Source organism: Megalobrama amblycephala, linkage group LG10, assembly GCF_018812025.1.
Source record: "Megalobrama amblycephala isolate DHTTF-2021 linkage group LG10, ASM1881202v1, whole genome shotgun sequence".
NCBI classification, from domain to species: Eukaryota; Metazoa; Chordata; class Actinopteri; order Cypriniformes; family Xenocyprididae; genus Megalobrama; species Megalobrama amblycephala.
The window spans coordinates 20,889,673-20,912,117 of record NC_063053.1 but is presented as its reverse complement, the minus strand read 5'-3'; the positions used below and the strand labels follow the sequence as shown (position 1 = coordinate 20,912,117).

Below are 22,445 nucleotides of genomic sequence, written 5' to 3'. Positions count from 1 at the left end.
TACAAGGGTACGTTTACATATCAACAATGTACTAAAAACAAAAGAGTTTTTCCTTTGCGCTTTTCGTGTACAAACAATGTTGTCAATATGATCCCTGTTTACACATAATACACTGTATTTTGCGGCCGGGTCAGTAGTTGGTGAAGTCACTTTGACTGCGTAACACGCATGTGCAAGATGTCACCATTTTCACAAATTTGCATTTTCAGGCCCCCAAAACGCTGCTGTCAATGAACGGCGAAAACACATAAAAAGTTTTCCAGTCTGTTGTGATTTGTCTACTGCTTAGAGCATGTGTCGGAAATGTAACGCGACTTACCATAACCGGCGAGTATCAGCTCCGGAGGCTGCCTAGGAAAAAAATAATTTCCTTGACATAGTGATAGACTCTTCCATTACATGGCGACATAATCACATTACGAAAATAATAGCAGGAATAAATAATACAAGGCTTTTTAGGCAGGTGTTTTCTGTTGGAGAGATTAACTCCCTTTTTGGCATGGACTTTGTGCTTTGTAACTTTGCAGATAGTTTACATGTGCAAATGGCTATATTACACTCTAAAGGAATGGTAAAAACAAAACAGCATATTAGGTCCCCTTTAGAGGAAACCCAAAAATGTAAATTCTGTCATTTACTCAAACTGATGTTGATACAAACCCATGTGGTTATTTTGTGTGTGTGTGTGTTTGTGTGTGTGTGTGCTTGTTTTCATGATTTATGAGGACACAGATTTGTATAATGACATGGGTATTACACTGGTATTACTCACATTTCGTGAGTTCTCATATTTAAAATAGCTTTAAAAACATATTAAACAATCTTCTATTAAAAATGTAAAAATGCAGAATGTTTTCTGTGATGGGTAGGTTTAGGGGTAGGGGTAGTGTAGGGAGATAGAATATAAAGTTTGTACAGTATAAAAACCATTACGCCTATGGGATAATCTTTGAAGAAAGCTCCAAAAAAAACACCATAAAACACTATAAAAAACCAGCTGAACACCATAAATGTCCACATGACTTATGTGCTATGTTCCGGGTCAAAAGATAATGATGATGATAATGTGATCAACAAATTGAAATTTTTTTTTTTATTATTCACTGAAAATCTTACTATCTTACTATCTTTTTTTTTTTTTTTATCAGGATGTTGGAGGTTCTTGTTTGATGAGAATCGGTGAGTGGGATATGAGTCAATGAAGCCCATGCAGATCGGATCAATTCCAATTAGCTATCCAGCAATTTCTGTATTGCAAGGCCACTAAGCAGCTGGACATTTTAATCACATATCTCAAAGTGGCCGACCTGAAAGTGACCTCTAAAAAAGACTGGTAAGTGCTCGCTTTCAGCTCTAAACATGCTCGAGTAAAAAAGTAGAATGCAGTGAACATCATTGAACCACGAACGGAAAATCCTCTTTTTTTTTTGCCCTTCCATTTTTATAGTCATACTTAAAGATCAGCCTCTCTTCAAGTAGCAGAAATATATGTTCTTTGTGGAAGTGTATCAGACTTAAATGTCAAAAGGCTGTTAAAATGATAGGGGGAAAAAGACTGTAATCTCTTTTATTCTCCTTCTTCTTCTAGGCCTTTCTCTCCACATTCACATTCTGCTTTTTTCTCTCCCCCCCCCCCCCCCCCTACTTTCTCTTCTGCTTTAATGTCACTGTATAAAGTCAACATTAAAGAGCTGCACCAGTCAGCCAGAAGCTAACAAAGATTATCTCTCTCCCTCTCTGTAAGAAACTAAAAAGATGTACACAAAATTAAGGGAAAATAAATTAGCTTCTTCAAAGTAACCACAGCCAGAGGGGGCCAAATAGAGCTACTCGGTGATGAGAAGAGGAAACACACAAGGGCTGTGCACAGGGGGAAATCTGTTTTAAACTCCAGTTTTGGGGAAGTTACTTTAAAACTTGTCAAACTAGAAGTTGCTCCGTCACGAATGCGGCCTCTGTGGCTCCCTCCGATCACCACCTGAGGGTACTAAATTCATCCGGACTTCATTTCCCATAACCCACTGCCTGGAATATAAAACAATCTCACACACACACCCACCGCGAAGTCTTGTTTTGCCACGGCTAACATTTCTGAGCGTTTACCCTTGTTATAGTTTTCTCGTGTATGACCCTGGATTGTTTATTCTGTTACGACGTCTCGCTGCCTGCCCATCTGACTCCTTGCCTGTTTATCTGGATACCGCTAGTTCTGTCTGCTGCCAGCCCCGTCCCTGTGCCTGTCCCCTCGTAATGTTTCTGCCTTGTCTGTGATACTGTTGTTGTCGGTGATTTACCCTTGCCTGTTATACCACGTTTGTCTGCAATAAAGCTGCAAATGGATCCCATATGGAGTCAAATTAATGCCTTGAAGTTTTGCACAAAAATAAAGTTTTGCAAAACAAAAAAAAGAATTGAGCAATAAAAAAATGTTTTGCAAACAAAAATAAAGAATTTCAAAGGAAAAATAAAGTATTGAGCAGAAAAAAATAAGTTTTGCAAACAAAAATAATAAATTGCAAAATAAAATAACGTAGTGCAAAAATAAAAATATAATCAATTACAAAAATCAATGACAGCTGTAATCCTATTTTATCTTTGCCACATATTTTTCATGCTCAAACCTACTAAATCATTTGCAATGCTCATTTTATTCTGCGTTTCAGTCAAGCGTGCGCTCACGATACCGGTTTTCCTTTGCGCTGCACTTTTCTGTGCGGTTCTCTTTCTGGCACTGGTTTGACGTGGGGGTGGAGTCAAGAAACAGGGGCACGCCCCCGCGAAACACGTCATCGGCAGAACAGAACAGATCAAGCATAGAGACAGAGCGCATTTATTATAATCTGAAAACCACGCCCACCGGGGGAAAAACAATCCAACCGTCTCCAGGCTGCCTTCTTGTCTTTTCTGACTCGTTACAAAAAACAGAACAATGCATAAAAGGTGCTGTGTGACAAGGTGTACAGCTAACAAGCTAAAAAAACCCAGAACCCAGATTACGTTCCCCTCCAATCCATTTCGCGGGGGCGTGCCCCCGTTTCTTGACTCCACCCCCACGTCAAACCAGTGCCATAAAGAGAACTGCACAGAAAAGTGCAGCGCAAACGAAAGCCGGTATCGTGAGCGCACGCTTGACTGAAACGCAGAATAAAATGAGCGTTGCAAATGATTTAGTAGGTTTGAGCATGAAAAATATGTGGTAAAGATAAAATAGGATTACTGCTGTCATTGATTTTTGTAATTGATTATATTTTTATTTTTGCACTACTTTATTTTATTTTGCAATTTATTATTTTTGTTTGCAAAACTTATTTTTTTCCGCTCAATACTTTATTTTTCCTTTGCAATTCTTTATTTTTGTTTGCAAAAATTTTTTTTATTGCTCAATTCTTTTTTGTGTTTTGCAAAACTTTATTTTTGTGCAAAACTTTAAGGCATTAATTTGACTCAATAATCCCATGGCTTCGGACCCTTCGTTACATGCTCATAATTTAAAGTAGTTCAAAAACAAAAAAGTATAGGCACACTACAAACTACATTGGCGCCAATATTGTTCATATTGCAAGCGTCAAGTTATATAATTTATAATTTAAAGCGGAAATTAGGAGAGAGGAGAGCAGCTAGTATCTTGCAACTGGAAAAGCTACAGTATTTCAAAAACCGCCGCATCATGCAGAAGCAGTGACATTAGTCATTGAAACACTATGTATTCCATATCAGTTCATATTTCATATTTCTCAGATCGTATTTCCCTCTCTTTTTCACCGTCTCTTCTTTCGCCTCACATGGACGCTTTCAACTTCCCCATACATTCATAATTCAGTTTTGCCCCATATTTCCCCCAGTATTAATAGATTTGAGTCAACCGAGTCATCCACAATCATTCATCTCTTGCGTGCCATTCACTTTAAGTAAATGTTTTTTTTTTTTAAAGCTCGGACTTGATTAAAGGCTGATGAAGATTTTTTTTTATGTGACTTTAATAATCAGTAATGAGGAGTTCAAACAGTACATGAATCTGTATAGAGGGCTCTATGAGAATCTAGAGACATTGAAGATTTTATTGAGAAAAATCTGAAGAGAATTAAGATTTCATTTCAAGAGTTAATTTCAACACCGACATCAGCTCTGGCTGTCCTAAAACATTCATTTTAAGCACAAATCTCCAGTTTCTGGCTTATGAATTAGTTCGTTTGTGCTCATGTCATGTTAGACTTTTTCTCACTAATCTTTAAATTGTCTGGATAACAGTCAGCTTTGCACTGGAAGTTCCTGTGTGGCATCCACTTGAGACTTCCTGTCATTCTGGCCACATTGCTGCACTGATTACTGACTCAGCATTGTAACAACATCTGCTTGATATCAAAGCTCAGAAACTCAATACCACCTCTTTGTGTCTCCTGGATGACCTGTTCAGAAAAATCGTTTTCCTATTTTTGTCTCGGTGTCTGATAAATGTGTTAATGAGAACCTTTTTTTTCAAGCTGGTCATGGGAAGATTCTGTGAGAGAATTCAGTGTTTTAGTGTTAGAAAGTAGACCTTGCACATGCACTATGTTCAAAAGTTTGGGATCGGTAAGATTTTTTAAATGTTTTTAAAAGATGTCTCTTCTGCTCACCATGGCTGCGTTTATTTGATCCAAAATAAAAGACGGTAAAATATTGAAATATTATTACAATTTAAAATAACTTTTTTGTTTTCTATTTGAATATATTTTGTAAAATGTAATTTATTCCTGTGTCGAATTTTCAGCATCATTACTCCAGTCTTCAGTGTCACATGATCCTTCAGAAATCATTCTAATATGCTGATTTGGTGCTCAAGAAACATTTCATATTATTATCAGTGTTTGAACCAGTTGTGTACAATTATTTTCAGGATTCTTTGATGAATAGAAAGTTCAAAAGAAAAGCATTTTTCTGAAATAGAAAGCTATTATATATATATATATATATATATATATATATATATATATATATATATATATATATATATATATATATATTTGCATTTGATTAACTTGTCACAATATTTGTTATTTTTACTTAGTTTTATAGGTTTGTTGTCATTCGCAGTTACATTCAAAGTGGTAAAAAGTGGAATGAACTCCAGTACTTTGATTTTACCTAAAAAGTGACATTTTGTATAGTCTGTAGTACCATGTAAATACCATGGTACATGAATATGGTAATGATTCAGGATCATGGTACCACCACTGTACTGTAAGGGATGTGTTATTTAATTCTGTGAATTTAGCTGAATATAACAGTATTATAAAGGCTTTTTAAGAGATTAAGTCAGTTCTTTTGCTTCTCTACATGAATATTTTGTACCAATCCAGTATAAAAATGTGCACTTGTTTAGCACAACAGAGCTGCTCTTCTAAGAGGAGTTTTAGAGATGCTCAGGTACTTGTTTTGACAAGCAACGACTGGAACGTCTGAGCCAATGGAGGTTTACTGTCTATTATTGCATCCCACAAACACACACATTAAGTGTGTGTGTGTGTGTGTGTGTGTGTGTGTGTGTTCAGTTGGATGTGTGAGATGCAAATTCCTGCAGTGTAACAGCTCTAACATAACAAGACCTGCCGCAATGCAGTGCATGTATTTGTGAATTGAAGCCCATAATCTCTTTCAAATGTATTGCAAATCAAAAAGCAGTCTCATTATCACTCTCCCCGGTCTTCTGTAGATAAAATAAAAAAAGAAAAAAGGCCTGGTTAATTATTTAAACAATTTCATATGGTGGTTGTTGATTTTCCCACTCGCACAATCAAGATGATGTTGCTTTTTAATGATTTCCTTGAGCTGTTTCAGCCACAAAGAGTGCTGTGGTTGTTGATTTTATCTCTGGTCCTTGTTCTGTATTGAGCTTTTAATTGAACCCATCACACCCTGAGTATGTACTGCTCACATTGCAGCATATTTTTATTTCCTTTCTGAACTCATTACTGCTTGTGGTTGGGAATGCATTGTCTATGCAGGGTGGAAATAAAATACCCTTGCATATAAAGGTATTACATATTTAGTAACAATGATCAATGACCATGGGCATGAAATAACCTAATTGTTCTGAATTTTTTTTAATAAAACATAATATATATATATATATATATGTTTTATATAAGCCCACAGATCTCATTTGAGAGAAATGTTTTTCTCTAATACACACTGCTCACAATTAATCATACTCTTTTATTCAATACTTTTTGCAACCTCCTTTTGCCAAGATAACAGCTCTAAGTCTTCACCTATAATGCCTGATGAGTTTGGAGAACACCTGACAAGAGATCAGAGACCATTTCTTCATGCAGAATCTCTCCAAATCCTTCAGATTCCAGCTCCATGTTGGTGCTTCTTCTCTTCAGTTCACTCCACTCGTTTTCTTTAGGGTTCAGGTCAGGGGACTGAGATGGCCATGGCAGAAGCTTGGTTTTGTGTTCAGTGACCCATTTTTGTGTTTGTTTTGATGTTCATTTTGGATCATTGTCCTGTTGGAAGATCCAACCACAGCCCATTACATGACTTCTAACAGGGACAGTCAGGTTTTGATTTTTTACCTTTTGCTGTTTGATAGAATCCATGATTCCATGTATCTGAACAAGGACCTCCAGCAGAAAAATAAGCCCACAACAAAAATTTGCTAAAAAAGCCTTTTTTTTTTGCTTCATCTGACCATAGAACATTTGAAAAGTAACTGACACTACTGGAACTTCAAACAGGATGGATTCTATAGTCAGATGAAGCAAAAAAATTTGCTTTTTTAGCAGCAAACACTTAAGATGGGTTTGGTGCACACAGGGGTAAAAAGTACCCCATGTGTACAATGAAATATACTGCTGTATCTTTAGGGTACATTCTGCATGAAGGAATGGTCTCTGATCTCTTGTCAGGTGTTCTCCAAACTCATCAGGCATTATAGGAGAAGACTTGGCAAAAGGAGGTTGCAAAAAATATTGAATAAAAGGGTATGATTAATTGTGAGCAGTGTGTATTAGAGAAAAAAAATTCTCTCATAATGAGATTTTCCCCCCATTTAAAATTATTATTCTCCAATGAAAGGTTGGATTTTTGTAGATTTTTTAAATAAAATATCAAAAATATTAAAGATGCAGATTTATTTTCACAGCCTTCTTTGGTCATATTTACCAAGGGTATGAATAATTTTGAGCACGACTGTATACACACACACACACAGTATATCAGGCATAACATTATGACCACCTTCCTAATATTGTGTTGGTCCCACTTTTGCTGCCAAAACAGTCTTAACCCATCAAGATGATAATGTGATCAACAAATTGAAATTTTGTTTATTATTCACTGAAAATCTTACTATCTTACTATCTTTTTTTTTTTTTTTTATCAGGATGTTGGAGGTTCATTGGAGAATAATAATTTGAAATGGGGGGAAAATCTCATTATGAGAGAAATGTTTTTCTCTAATACACACTACTCACAATTAATCATACTCTTTAATTCAATACTTTTTGCAACCTCCTTTTAAATAAAAGATCAAAAATATTAAAGATGCAGATTTATTTTCACAGCCTTCTTTGGTCATATTTACCAAGGGTATGAATAATTTTGAGCACGACTGTATACACACACACACACAGTATATCAGGCATAACATTATGACCACCTTCCTAATATTTGTTGGTCCCACTTTTGCTGCCAAAACAGCCTTGACCCGTGAAGACATGGACTCCACTAAGGAATACCGTTTCCATGAAAGGGTGTACATGGTCTGCAACAATGCTTAGGTAAGTGGTACATGTCAAAGAAGTAACGTCCACATGGATGGCAGGACGCAAGGTTTCCCAGCAGAACAACGCCCAAAGCATCACACTGCCTCCGCTGGCTTGTCTTCTTCCCATAGTGCATCCTGGTGCCATGTGTTCCCCAGGTAAGCGATGCACACACACCTGGCCATCCACATGATGTAAAAGAAAACATGATTCATCAGACCAGGCCACCTTCTTCCATCCAAATAAGTTTTCCATTGATGTATGGTTCGTTAGGTTAGGACAATATTTGGAGATACAACTATTTGAAAATCTGGAATCTGAGGCTGCAAAAAAATCAAAATATTGAGAAAATTGCCTTTAAAGTTGTCCAAATGAAGTCCTTAGCAATGCATATCCACTCACAAAAATACATTTTTTTTGTAAATACATTTACAAAATGTCTTCATGGAATATGATGTTTACTTAATATCCTAATGATTTTTGGCATTTAAACACACACATATATACATATATATATATATATATATATATATATATATATATATATATATATATATATATATATATATATATATATATATATATATGTGTTTGTCACACTTTAATGTTTCAGATCATCAAACAAATTTAAAAACAAAGATAACACAAGTAAACGCAACATGCAGTTTTTAAATGAAGGTTTTTATTATGAAGGGAACAAAATCCAAACCCACATGGCCCTGTGTGAAAAAGTGCTTGCCCTCTGCTGTTAAAGCATAACTTAACTGTCATTTAGTTGTTGAGTTCAGTTTCTCTAGCCACACCCAGGCCTGATTACTGCCACACCTGTTCACAATCAAGAAATCTCTTAAATAGGACCTGACTGATAAAGTGAAGTAGACCAAAAGATCCTCAAAAGCTACACATCATGTTGAGATCCAAAGTAATTGAGATCTATTAGTCTGGAAAAGGTTATAAAGCCATTTCTAAAGCTTTGGGACTCCAGCGAACCACAGTGAGAGCCATTATCCTAACATGGAACAGTGGTGAACCTTCCCAGGAATGGCCGGCCGACCAGAATTACCCCAAGAGCACAGCGACGACTTATCCAAGAGGTCACAAAAGACCCCACAATAACATCCAAAGAACTGCAGGCCTCACTTGCCTCAGTTAAGGTCAGTGTTCATGACTCCACAATAAGAAAGAGACTGGGCAAAAATGGCCTTCATGGCAGAGTTCCAAGACGCTGCTGAGCAAAAAGAACCTAAAGGCTCATCTCAGTTTTGCCAGAAAACATCTTGATAATCCCCAAGACTTTTGGGAAAATACTCTGTGGACTGACGAGACAAAAGTTGAACTTTTTGGAAGGTGTGTGTCCCATTAAATCGGACGTAAAAGTAACACAGCATTTCAGAAAAAGAACATCATACCAACAGTAAAATATGGTGGTGGTAGTGTGATGGTCTGGGGCTGTTTTGCTGCTTCTGGACCTGGAAGACTTGCTGTGATAAATGGAACCATGAATTCTGCTGTCTACCAAAAAATCCTGAAGGACAACGTCTGGCCATCTGTTCGTGACCTCAAGCTGAAGTGAACTTTGGTTCTGCAGCAGGACAATGATCCAAAACACACCAGCAAGTCCACCTCTGTATGGCTGAAAAAAAACAAAACAAAATGAAGACTTTGGAGTGGCCTAGTCAAAGTCCTGACCTCAATCCTATTGAGATGCTGTGGCATGACCTTAAAAAAGCGGTTCACGCTCGAAAACCCTCCGATGTGGCTGAATTATAACAATTCTGCAAAGATGAGTGGGCCAAAATTCCTCCACAGCGCTGTAACAGACTCATTGCAAGTTATCGCAAACGCTTGATTGCAGTTATTTTCTGCTAAGGGTGGAACAACCAGTTATTAGGTTTAGGGGGAAAGCACTTTTTCACACAAGGCCATGTGGGTTTGGATTTTGTTTTCCCTAATAAAAATCTTAATTTAAAAACTGCATGTTGTGTTCACTTGTGTTATCTTTGATGCATATTTAAATTTGTTTGATGACCTGAAACATTAAAGTGTGACAAACATGCAAAAAAACAAAATAATAATCAGGAAGGGGGCAAGCACTTTTTCACACCACTGTATATATATATACATATCATATGAGGGGTGCGCATTCATATATGAAAAACTGTTTTTCTTTGTACTTTTGTCAGTTAAATAAAGGTTAAAGAGAATGAACAAATCACGGATTGTTGATTTTATTGCATTGTAAAAATGTTTTCTGATTTGGCATACATGGCAGGGAAATTAGAGCTTGAGTTGAGACCTGTTTAACTTCATGGATTACGTGAGACATGAATATTTGTGATTTCTTTTTTTTGGTACTGTGAATGATTGTGGCAGAGGGAATCGCTTGAGGATTTGTCAGAGATGCCATATGGTGCATTATTAATTCAGCATTGCAGTAATTATACAATCTTGATAATCAGCATGGATACAAATGTCTTGCCCTGCTGATAATATCCATCATAATCTTCACTCTCCCTTCGCTTCCTCTTTGCCTCTTCTTCTCCTCACATTTTTCAGCTTCCTTTGAAGCTTCAGTTGAAGCAGAAATAAAAATTATTTCAGACTGCCTTCAGCTTCGAAGACAGCAATGCTTTTGAAGAGCTCATTTCAACAGGAAAACTCTGACCACCACACATGGAAGTTCTTGCGTTGTTAGTATTTCTAGTTTTATATTGAGAATACTGAAATAGATCCGCATACAGCAGCGAGTCTTGGGTAAAGTTCACCTCATCCTTTAATATCCCTGGAAATGAAAGAAGAAACTCTTCCTTATCTTCTCCATTTCACCTCACACCACTAGAGTACATATTATTACAAATGTTTCTATATATAGATACTTGTAATAGAACTAAATACTATATAATTCAAGGTATTAGCTGTATGACAGGTGGCCTAATGCACTTAAAGGCAGTAGATTTTATGACTTCAAATAGAGGCAGATGCTATTGAAGTGCAAATAGCAATAGATGCTATTTACAGTAAGTGCAAATATTTGTACTTTTTAAATATTATCTTCAGTTTTTTTTTTAAAGTGGAAAATAAATGCCTCTCTGAGCTGATATGCGATGGGAAAAAGGATAAAATTGGGATTGGAAAAATTCGGCTTGAACTTCCTTGCTTCTCAGTACATTTTTTTTCTTACAGTGCATTTGACAATAAATGCATACTGTTTATGTATTTAGTCAAAAAATTAATTTTACCCCCATAATCTGATGTAATGTTGTTTTAGAGGAAAAGGTATTTTGTTAAAGATTACAGAGACCGTTCTGTTTTAGATTAGCATGAACTGTGTATAAAAAAGTTCTGATAAGTTCTATGATAATCTTTACTTTGCAATGGATGATGCACATGCACTCTCTTGTTTTCTCTCTCTCCCTCCATGTTGTTTGTTTCACATGATCTGTTAGAGGACAGCAGGTGAAACTGGATGGCTATTATATTTTGACCTTTACATGTCCTCATTCCCACCTCTGTCAGAATCTCTCTCTCTCCGTCTATAACAATATCCTTCACTCTCCTTCCCTTCTACCCTGCCTCTCTTTCCATTTAATTCCTCTGTTCAACAGCCTGGTGGCATTTGGAGTTTCCTGCTGGGCTGAGGAACATGGAAAATGTTCAGAAAAGAGCTTTCCCCCCCCCTTTTTTTCTTTCTTTCTTTCTTTTTTTATTTTGAGAAAGGGTCTATATTTTGTGGCCTGTGCACTTTACATTGATCAATAATCCATGGGCTCAGTGGAGAGGTTGCTGTGTATGTGTGTTTCAGTGAGAAAGATAACGGCTGAATTTTCCCTTGCAGATGGACGTGGGGAACAGCGGGAAGCCTTCTGCCAGTCCACTCAACCTTGGCACAATAATTTCTCTGTCTCACAGACAGATCCAGACGACTCAATTTACATGTTTTTAATATTTAGTGAGAGTTTACAGAGATGTGCTGGTGGTTGCTGCAGCTTTTATAACATAACATGTACAGCAATGCTCTTAGCAGATGCATTCCTACCCAAACGTTTTACAAGAAAGTGCCTCTGTCATGTTTGTGAATATTATGTGTGTTATGTTTTGGAAACACTCTGCAGGTCCAGTACTAAGAGTAAAACGTCCATGCTTATTTAGCTGATATAGAAATAATAATAATAATGACATTTGCACTTGTTTATATTTTAAGAGACAATGGTATTTGAATTGATCTAAACTATGCACATTCCTGTATCTGCATGGCAGATTTCAACACACACACAAAAAAAAAAAGTAAAAAAAAAAAAAAAAAAGTTTTCCAGCTTGTGTTATTTAGCATTTATTTATTGGTTGTGACTAATTTATATACAGATACAGATACTGAATATTAATTATTAGCAATTTATTGTGTTTTTAATTATTTCTGTATCATATGGAAATGTAATTTATTTATTTGAGGCAAAAGAAGATTGAAACAACAATTGAAATTGCACTGCACTTCAACCGCTTCTGCTTACAGATATAAAAGCTGCTTATTGAAGGTAAACCTTTCTTTCATTCTTTCTTTCTTTCTTTCTTTTATCCCTAATATAATTTCCCTCTTAAAAGGGTTAGTTCACCCAAAAATGAAAATAATGTCATTTATTACTCACCCTCATGTCGTTCTACACCCGTAAGACCTTCGTTTATCTTTGGAGCACAAATTAAGATATTTTTGATGAAATCTGATGGCTCAGTGAGTCCTCTATTGCCAGCAATGTCACTGAACCACTCAAGATCCAGAAAGTAATAAAGATATATTTAAAACAGTTCATTTGACTACAGTGGTTCTACCTTAGTATTATAAAGCGACGAGAATACTTTTTGTGAGCCAAAAAAACAACAATATCTAGTGATGGCCGATTTCAAAACACTGCTTCGGAGCTTTACAAATCAAATCAGTGGTTTGGAGCACCAAAGTCACATGATTTCAGCAGTTTAGCAGTTTGATACGCGATCCTAATCACTGAATTGAAACAAAAGATTAGTAAAGCTCAGAAGCAGCGTTTTAAAATCGGCCATCACTAGATATGAAAAGTCGTTATTGTGGGGTTTTTATGGCGCACAAAAAGTATTCTCGGCGCACAAAAAGTATTCTTTATACAGATACAAACAGTAACAAAACACAGTACACCCCTCACATTTTTGTAAATATTTTATTATATCTTTTCATGTGACAACACTGAAGAAATTACACTTTGCTACAATGTAAAGTAGTGAGTGTACAGCTTGTATAACAGTGTAAATTTGCTGTCCCCTCAAAATAACTCAACACACAGCTATTAATGTCTAAACCGCTGGCCACAAAAGTGAGTACACCCCTAAGTGAAAATGTCCAAATTGGGCCCAATTAGCCATTTTCTCTCCCTGGTGTCATGTGACTCATTAGTGTTACAAGGTCTCAGGTGTGAATGGGGAGCAGATCTGTTAAATTAGATCGCTCTCACTCTCTCATACTGGTCACTGGAAGTTCAAAATGGCACCACATGGCAAAGAACTCTCTGAGGATCTGAAAAAAAAAGAATTGTTGCTCTACATAAAGATGGCGTTGGCTATAAGAGGATTGCCAAGACCCTGAAACTGAGCTGCAGCACAGTGGCTAAGACCACACAGCGGTTTAACAAGACAGTTTCCACTCAGAACAGGCCTCGCCATGGTCAACCAAAGAAGTTGAGTGCACATGCTCATCGTCATATCCAGAGGTTGTGTTTAGGAAATAGATGTATGAGTGCCCGCAAACAGTTTGCTGAAGACAAGCAAACTAACGAGATGGATTACTGGAACCCTGTGCTGTGGTTTGATGAGACCAAAATAAACTTATTTGGTTCAGATGGTGTCAAGCATGTGTGGCGGCAACCAGATGAGGAGTACAAAGACAAGTGTGCCTTGCCTACAGTCAAGCATGGTGGTGGGAGTGTCATGGTCTGCGGCTGTATGAGTGCTGCCGGCACTGGGGAGCTACAGTTCATTGAGGGAACCATGAAAGAGCAGAGCATGATCCCCTCCCTTCGGAGACTGGGCCGCAGGGCAGTATTCCAACAGCATAACGATCCCAAACACACCTCCAAGACAACCACTGCCTTGCTAAAGAAGCTGATGGTAAAGGTGATGGACTGGCCAAGCATGTCTCCAGACCTAAACCCTACTGAGCATCTGGGGGGAATTCTCAAACAGAAGGTGGAGAAGTGCAAGGTCTCTAACATCCACCAGCTCCGTGATGTTGTCATGGAGGATTGGAAGAGGACTCCAGTGGGAACCTGTGAAGCTCTGGTGAACTCCATGCCCAAGAGGGTTAAGGCAGTGCTGGAAAATAATGGTGGCAACACAAAATATTGACATGTTTGGGCCCAATTTGGACATTTTCACTTAGGGGTGTAATCACTTTTGTGGCCAGCAGTTTAGACATTAATGGCTGTGTGTTGAGTTATTTTGAGGGGACAGCAAATTTACACTGTTATACAAGCTGTACACTCACTACTTTACATTGTAGCAAAGTGTCATTTCTTCAGTGTTGTCACATGAAAAGATATAATAAAATATTTACAAAAATGTAAGGGGTGTACTCACTTCTGTGAGATACTGTACATATTAAGGTAGAACCACTGAACTCACATGAATATGTTCTTAGTACCTTTATGGATCTTGAGAGGTTTGGTGACATTATTGTCAATGAAGGCCTCACTGAGCCATCCGATTTCATCAAAAATATCTTAATTCGTGTTCTGAAGATGAACGAAGGTCTTACGGGTGTGGAACGACATGAGGGTGAGTAATTAATGACAGAATTTTCATTTTTGGGTGAACTTACCCTTTCACCCATTGCTGTTCTTTTACCTCATCCTGTGTTTTCCTCTCTTTCTGTTATCACTGCCTAATCAGGTTGTTCCGATACTGACCTTGCTGCTGCCACAGTCCACAGCACAATCATCAATGGACACGAATCAGTAATTAAAGCACATAAACTCAAATGGAAACACCATCATTAAATGCTTATTAAACTTTTATGTGCGACATTCGTGATGTGGAAGGAGGACAAGAAATGCAGAGTACTGCTTACCGTCACACACACACACACACACACACACACACACACACACACACACACACACACACACACACACACACACACAGAGACACAGAGACACAGAGTCAGAGTGGGAGGTGAATGACTCAACATCATATCAGACAGCTGTGACTTCAGAGGTCTGTAGTCATGTTGCTTTACTTGGCAGGGAGGTGATTTTTCAGCCCTCAATTATTACACACAATAAAGGAGAGCTTATTACCATCCATCTTCTCATCGCTTCACCTTTAAGCTGCGGAGACCAGAATAGATGTAAATGGGGTTCAGAAGTCTGAGAGCACTGAAAACGCTTGTATTTTGCATTCTTCTATTGTATATTTTTCTTCTATTGTATATTTTAAATTAAAGTTACCAATTACCATGAATGTCAGAATGTCTCAGTAATGTTTTGTCCATCTTTTGCTTTAATGACAGCAACACTCAAGCTGCATGAACTCCACAAGTTTGAGTAAAATCTGATAATCATGTTCACCAGCATGAGTTTACAATCATCCAAAGAGCATCTTGAGCTTCAATGGAAGCAAAAACCTTCTGTATAAAGAAAAAAGATATATTTTGTATAAAGAAGTTCACAAAATTGAGCCGTCTATGACAAATGTGCAGAAACAAATGTTTTGCTTTTCAAAAAAAATCCTATTCCTTTTTTTTTTTTTTTTTTTAGGTTTAAATAAAAAACAAATCACATTTTCAGTGTTTTCTCAGACTTTTGGACACTATGAATAAAACCCTGAGTGAAAGATTGTATGAATCAATGGATGCTTGAGGATAAAGATAAAAGTGTGTGTGAGTGTGAGAGAGAGAACACCAGAGCATTTAATAAGACTGTCTATTTTCAGTGAGCCTCAGTGAAGAAGAAGGTCTGCATGGTGAGAGGTTAATGAAGGAAGGGAAGACTTGTCTAAATTATTCACACCATCCCCACTCCTCTTTTTCATCAATATATCACTGACCTCTGCCTCTCCTCCAACTGCCCAACTGTGTTTCTGTATTAATGCCTTCAACTAAAGAGTGGGTGAGACTGCTTACTTTTTTTCATAATAGATGCTACTTGCTTTTGTCTGTCAATTCAAATGAAACAAAGATGAGCGCTTCATGTTCAATGTTCCATTTACAAGCTTAAAGTTTATTTTTAAACAAACAGGCCGAGTTTCAAGGGGAGATGAGATCTTTGAGCTGTGAGATTTGGATGTGTGGTGCATGTGTATTGAATCTGCTCTTCACAGATACTGATGTGCTTTTTCGAGCAGATTTTGTCCATATTTCCTATAGAGTCTATAGACCTTTATACAACAGAGAAACAAGCACATACTTAGCAATCTTTAGAATTTTTAGAAGACCGAGCAGAACACAATGAGAGCAGTGCTGAAAAGGGGCAGGATAAGGTTTTTATGAGTGAAGGGCCATGGGGCACAACTTTAAGAGCCACTGGACTCCTCATGGTGACTTGTACAGAATAGGACTACTCCGCTTTTCATTTTACAAACCACTACTGGTTTGTGTGTCCTAACTGTGACTTTTTTATATTTTTTATATGCTTACAGCATTAATTAAAGGGGACCTATTATGCCCCTTTTTACAAGATAAGTCACAGGTGTCCCCAGAATGTGTCTGTGAAGTTTTTTAGCTCAAAATTCCACACAGATAATTTATTATACCATGTTGTAAATGCCCATTTTTTTAAGTGAAAGGAAAAACAAGCCGTCTTCGTGCATGTATCTTTAAATGCAAATGAGCTGCTGCTCCCCACCCCACTTTCCAGAATAAGAGCGGAGCCTGTACAGCTTGTGCCTTGAATACTCTGCCAAAAAGTAACAAAATATCTGTTTGGTTTTGATTATAATCTCTATTGCGGCCACGCTCACGTGACATTGCAGTTCTTTGTCATCATGAAAGTTATTTATATATGTATATATATATATATGTATTTTGAAGCCATAACAATTTAAACTTCTGATATCTGAGCGCACACATCTGAAGCACGCGCACAGAAAGCTGGCTATCAGACGACACATCCTGTCATAGGCGCGATCCCGTGGGTGCTCCAGCCCTGATAGCCGGTTGAGCACCCACGGAAAAATACGAGATATTCTCCATTGATTTTAACCAATAAAAAATCGATTGGAGCTTTCAGACACGATCTTCACCCTTTTTTATAGTTTATTTAAGGCTGTTTCTATGGCGATATTTTAATGGAAAACGTCGAGAGCGCATCCAAGTGAAGTACGAGCACAAATGGCTCTGCTCTCGATCAGGTACATGCGCATGCTCAAACTCAAACTCTCCTTGCATCAGTAATCAGCGAGAGCATTACTCGCGACAACACTCGTGAAAAGAATGTTCTTTTGGGTCGAAATTGTCACCTCGCTGCACAGATATAATGCAAATGAAACATTTAGTTGACGTTAATTTGAGTTAAAGAAGAAGCGAACTAGAGCTGAAACGTGTTTTTGAAATCATGCTGAGGAACATTGTGGCTCGTGTCTTCAGACATGCGCGTCAATCTATCGCTTGACTCTTCTTTCCAGGGAATGCACAAAATGCACACAAACATGTCCCTGCTCTTGATATGCAAACATTAATGAAATTCTTTAAACTTAACGAGAAAAAAACTATATGAGGGCAGATTCGAACCCATGAAAATTAGAGCACGGCTGAACCTCTGACTCTATTAACAAAAATTCTACCACAAGACCATTAGAAAATATAAATACTAAGTACGGATTTATCTATAATATAATAAAATATGGATGTAATGGGGGGGGGGAGGTTGGTTAAACACAGTTGGTTATGTCTGTGAAGCAGGGAAATCGCATATGTATAATAGATCTGTGTATTAAAGTGAAAGCAGTGTCATATACAGTACCTACTGCTGTAAATGCTGTTAATATGAACCAAACAACTAAAGAAAAATAGAAAATCACTCACTGCTGTTGACTGAATAATTTTAGTAGCTTTAATAAGAATACATTTCTTACTTGAATGCTGCTGTTAAATGCTCTGGCGAAGAGATAAACATGGTGCACTGTGTACAGCTCACTGAGGGCAGGGTCCATGCTAATAGGGCAGTGTGACGAGCAGGGCGGGTGAGAGCCGTGAGGGAACGGCGCGAGGCCGGTGACGCGAGTGATAATGAGCGTCACCTGCGAGGCGTGCCGGCCTCGAGTCTCTCACGGAGGAGCTCCGGAGGCATAAAAGGAGGAGCGACATCAGTGAAGGATGAGAGAGGACCAGGCCTGGACTTTACGTTATGTTTTATTATGTTTGTGTAGCCGGCAGACGTCCGCGAGGGTCTGCCGGCATTACTTTCGTTTTGTTTGTTTGTTTTGAGATTAAATTTTTGTTCAATGTTCGCCGGTTCCCGCCTCCTTCTTCCCATATCTACTAACCTTGTTACATTGGTGCCGAAACCCGGGAGGAAGGAGGGACATGCTGTCGAAGAGCCCTCGCTGCTGAGGGGGATCGCGGTGCTGCGGAGTTCGGGCAGCGCGGGAGTGTGTGTAGATCGCGAGAGGCTGCCCGAGGCGGTGGTGCTGGAGCCTTGTGAAAGGTGGGACGGAGACCCGGATGCCGTGCTCCTGGGACGAGGTGGGGTGGCTGCCGTCCTGGACCTGGAGGGAGCGGAGGAGTCGCCGCCGTCTGCCGTGGGCCGGAGCCTGCTGCCGTCCGCCATGAAGGGGAGGAGCAGGGGACGGGGGACTCGCTGCCGGCTGCCCTCAGTCGGAGGAGCCATCGCCGGCCGCCAGGAGGCGGTCGAGGATCGGGCCGTCCACCGAGCGTCCAGTGCCACCGCATGGCACCGCGAGGAAGAGCCTCCCGGCTGGCTGAGGACCGGGCGGCAGTGTGTCTGGGAACCGGACCAAGAATTTTTTTTTTTTCTTTCTTTTTCCTCTCTCCCCTCTCTCGTCCTGTCGCTCCCTTGCTTCCGTCTCCTTTCTCTCGTCTCGTCTGTCCTTACCCCCAGGTGCTGCGGCCGCCGAGACAGGCCCCGGGGGGGAGTAAGCGCAGTCGCGGGAGTACCCCCCGGCCTGCGAGGGGCGTTGGGGGTATGTGACGAGCAGGGCGGGCGAGAGCCGTGAGGGAACGGCGCGAGGCCGGTGACGCGAGTGATAATGAGCGTCACCTGCGAGGCGTGCCGGCCTCGAGTCTCTCACGGAGGAGCTCCGGAGGCATAAAAGGAGGAGCGACATCAGTGAAGGACGAGAGAGGACCAGGCCTGGACTTTACGTTATGTTTTATTATGTTTGTGTAGCCGGCAGACGTCCGCGAGGGTCTGCCGGCATTACTTTCGTTTTGTTTGTTTGTTTTGAGATTAAAGTTTTGTTCAATGTTCGCCGGTTCCCGCCTCCTTCTTCCCATATCTACTAACCTTGTTACAGGCAGATTCCCTCACAGTCATTGGCGGGGCTTCCCCCTATTCTTATGTAACAGTAGGGGGAAATTTGCCTGGCAAGTCCAGAATGATATATCTTCTACAAGATATATCAGTCTGGTCAGTCCGCCCTCCGTCGCGATTCGAGTCAACTCCAAACCGTACCGTGCAATCAGATTTGTTTATTTCAGTGACGCAAACAGCGTCACTCTAGTGCGGCGAAAGTCCCTTCAATATCAACAAAGATTGCGCACGGGAGACCCGAGAGTTTGTTCTATTCAGCCGTGAATTCAGTTTTAAATGACCGAAAACACATTAATTATTTACTTTTCGCTGTTGACTCTCTTGTCACTTTGCTAATGTTATATCCGCCCTTCTCTGATTGGTTTACTCTGCTTCCTGTTTGCTCGGATTTGCTCCGCCCTAGAAATCGAATTGATTCAATGGCCGACCAGACTCATCCACTGGTACAGTTGTGAGGCTGGATTTTCCAGGCAAGGGGGAAATAGACTCGCTCGTTTAGATAGACTATTGATGATTTGTGGGGATTATAAAAAAATGTAGTGGGTGGATCATTACCTGGTTGTTTACACACACTGTGGACACACATCTGTGTTCAAACAACTTGTAAAAGTGAATTTTGCATATTAGGTCCTCTTTAAATACTCTTTCCTTTTTAGATAACATAGGTACAATGGATAGCAGACTTCCCAATCTAGTGCCTACGTTCTATTATAATGTTATGTTTTCCCCTTTTTGTCCTCTTATAATTTTAGAGAATTTTACGTGCCACAATTTCATTTAAAGGGTTAGTTCACCCCAAAAAAAGTCATTAATTACTCACCCTCATGTCATTCCACACCCGTAAGACTGGTGTGGCTGCAGTGGTTCAACCTTAATGTTATGAAACAATGAGAATACTTACTTAATAACAACTTTATTCAACATTTTTTTTTCTTTTGTGTCATTAATCTCATACTCTGTTTACGTCCAGCGCTTCCAGGTTCTGCGTCAGAATGCCAGCTCAGTATTTAACAATGTCTTTAGTATTTCTGGACCTTGAAAGTGTCGGTTAAATTGCTCAGATACCTCTCGGATTTCATCAAAAACATCTTCATTTGTGTTCCGAAGATGAATGAAGATCTTATGGATGTGGTGCGACATGAGGGTGAGTAATTAATGACAGAATTTTCATTTTTGGGTGAACTAACACTAATTCTTCATGACAATTTCTCACCCTCTCTTTGACCTTTTTATTCAGCAAGGAAGCATTAAAATGATCAAAAGTGACAGTAAAGAAATGTATAATGTCGCAAAAGATTTCTATTTCTATTTCTTTTAAAATTTAGGTTTTAAAGTTAAAAGGTTTCCACAAAAACATTTTTTCAACATTGAAAATAAAAATGTTTCTTGAGCATCAAATCAGTATCATTAATGATTTCTGAAGGATCACATAACACTGACAATTCACCTTTGCCATCACAGGAATAAATTACATGTTAAAATATATTAAAACTGAAGAAAAGTTCTTCAGTTGCCTTTACTTGCCACTGAACTTGCATTAATTTTCCATCTTTTCTGGCGTCCTATAGTGCCTAGTTGACATTTGCCTTTTAACAGAATAAGTGACTTCTGAAAGGCAACACTGAAAATAACAGTTCACTTCTCAGCAGTAAGCTTCTAAATAGCTCTGTTTAACGGCTTCTGGAGTCAGACTGTGGTGCAAGTGAAGGCCACATGTCTTTGTGCTACTTTGAGGAGTTTCCTTCAATCCATCTTTCTAAACATTGTTCCTGCAGTTTATAAGGGCACCTCTACACTTCAGTCATGGATATATTGCTCATAAACTAGTGCAGTCCCTTAGGCAGAAGTGGGAACATTTCAGGAAGGGTCTTTAAAGTTCCACTTTTCTTTACATTAAAAGGTACTTTTGACTTTCACTTGACATGAAATCAATTCTGGTTTAGACTTAATGTGTGAAATATAGCCTTGACAGCACCTACAGAAAAAACTGATTTATATATTTTAATATAAAAATATATAAAATTAATTGAAACTCTAGGCATATGCAATTACATCAGTGGTGTGCGGTCCATATAAGCTGGGCAATTAATATTAACATTATACATTACTATTAAAATGCTCTGCATACCCAAGCCATTTGTGGACTCGGCTATTAACATTATACATTACTGTGGTTTTTATAAAATAATTTTATTAAATACAGAACAAACCCTTGTTTGAGTAAACCAGTAAATTCAACAATGCACACTACTACTACTGTTTTGTATGTTTAACATAAAGCCTATGTAGGGAAATTTTACAGTTAAGCGCTTTTCAGACCCAAAAGACAGAGAATGCAGATATGATGAATGAAGCAATTTATTTACCCGTTAGAGTCTGAAGGTAGAAGTAAGAGAAAAATTAATTTTAAAAAAATAAATTGAAGAAAATTTTACTGAAGAATAGTTTGCAGTTTCACCAGCAGAAAAGGAAATGGAGAATAATTATCGTAGATGCTGTTCATAACATTAAGCAAAGATAGTCATATGCAATTGATCTGATATGAGATGCATTATGTGAATGCTTGGCTAAAGAGATGCGTCTTTAATCTAGATTTAAACTGGGTGAGCGAGTCTGAGCCCCTAACATTATCAGGAAGGCTATTCCAGAGTTTCGGAGCCAAATGTGAAAACGCTCTCCCTCCTTTGGTGGAATTAGTTATCCTAGGTACAACCAGAAGTCCAGAGTTTTGTGATCTTAAAGAGCGTGAAGGATTGTAGGGCGATAGAAGATCGGTTAAGTACACAGGAGCAAAACCATTTAGAGCCATATAGGTCATTAGCAATACTTTATAATCGATACAGAACTTAATAGGTAACCAGTGTAGAGATGATAAAATTGGTGTTATATGATCATATTTTCTTGACCTGGTAAGAACTCTAGCAGCTGCATTTTGTACTAATTGTAGCTTATTTATTGAGGAAGCAGGACAACCAGCTAATAATGCATTACAGTAATCTAGTCGACACATCATGAAAGCATGAACAACTTTTCTGCATCAGAAATAGATAACATATTCCGTATCTTTACAATGTTTCTGAGGTGGAAGAAGGCTGTTTTTGAAACACATGAAATATGATTTTCAAAGGATAAGTTGCTGTCTAATATAACACCCAGGTCTTTAACTGTCGAGGATGGAGTAACAGTA

General features: G+C 38.6%; 1 long non-coding RNA gene across 2 annotated transcripts in view; it reads left to right on the top strand.

Moving 5' to 3' along the window:
• Positions 1 to 12,272, top strand: part of LOC125277103 — a 32,531-nt gene extending 20,259 nt beyond the window's left edge. The window contains exons 3-4 of one of the 2 annotated variants that reach the window (XR_007186814.1): positions 1,149 to 1,333; positions 11,587 to 12,272. This is a non-coding gene — a long non-coding RNA (uncharacterized LOC125277103). Of the gene's footprint in view, positions 1 to 1,148; positions 2,362 to 11,586 lie in introns of those variants that run through there. The other variant, XR_007186813.1, reaches the window with a different exon arrangement.
• Positions 12,273 to 22,445: the final 10,173 nt, after the last annotated feature.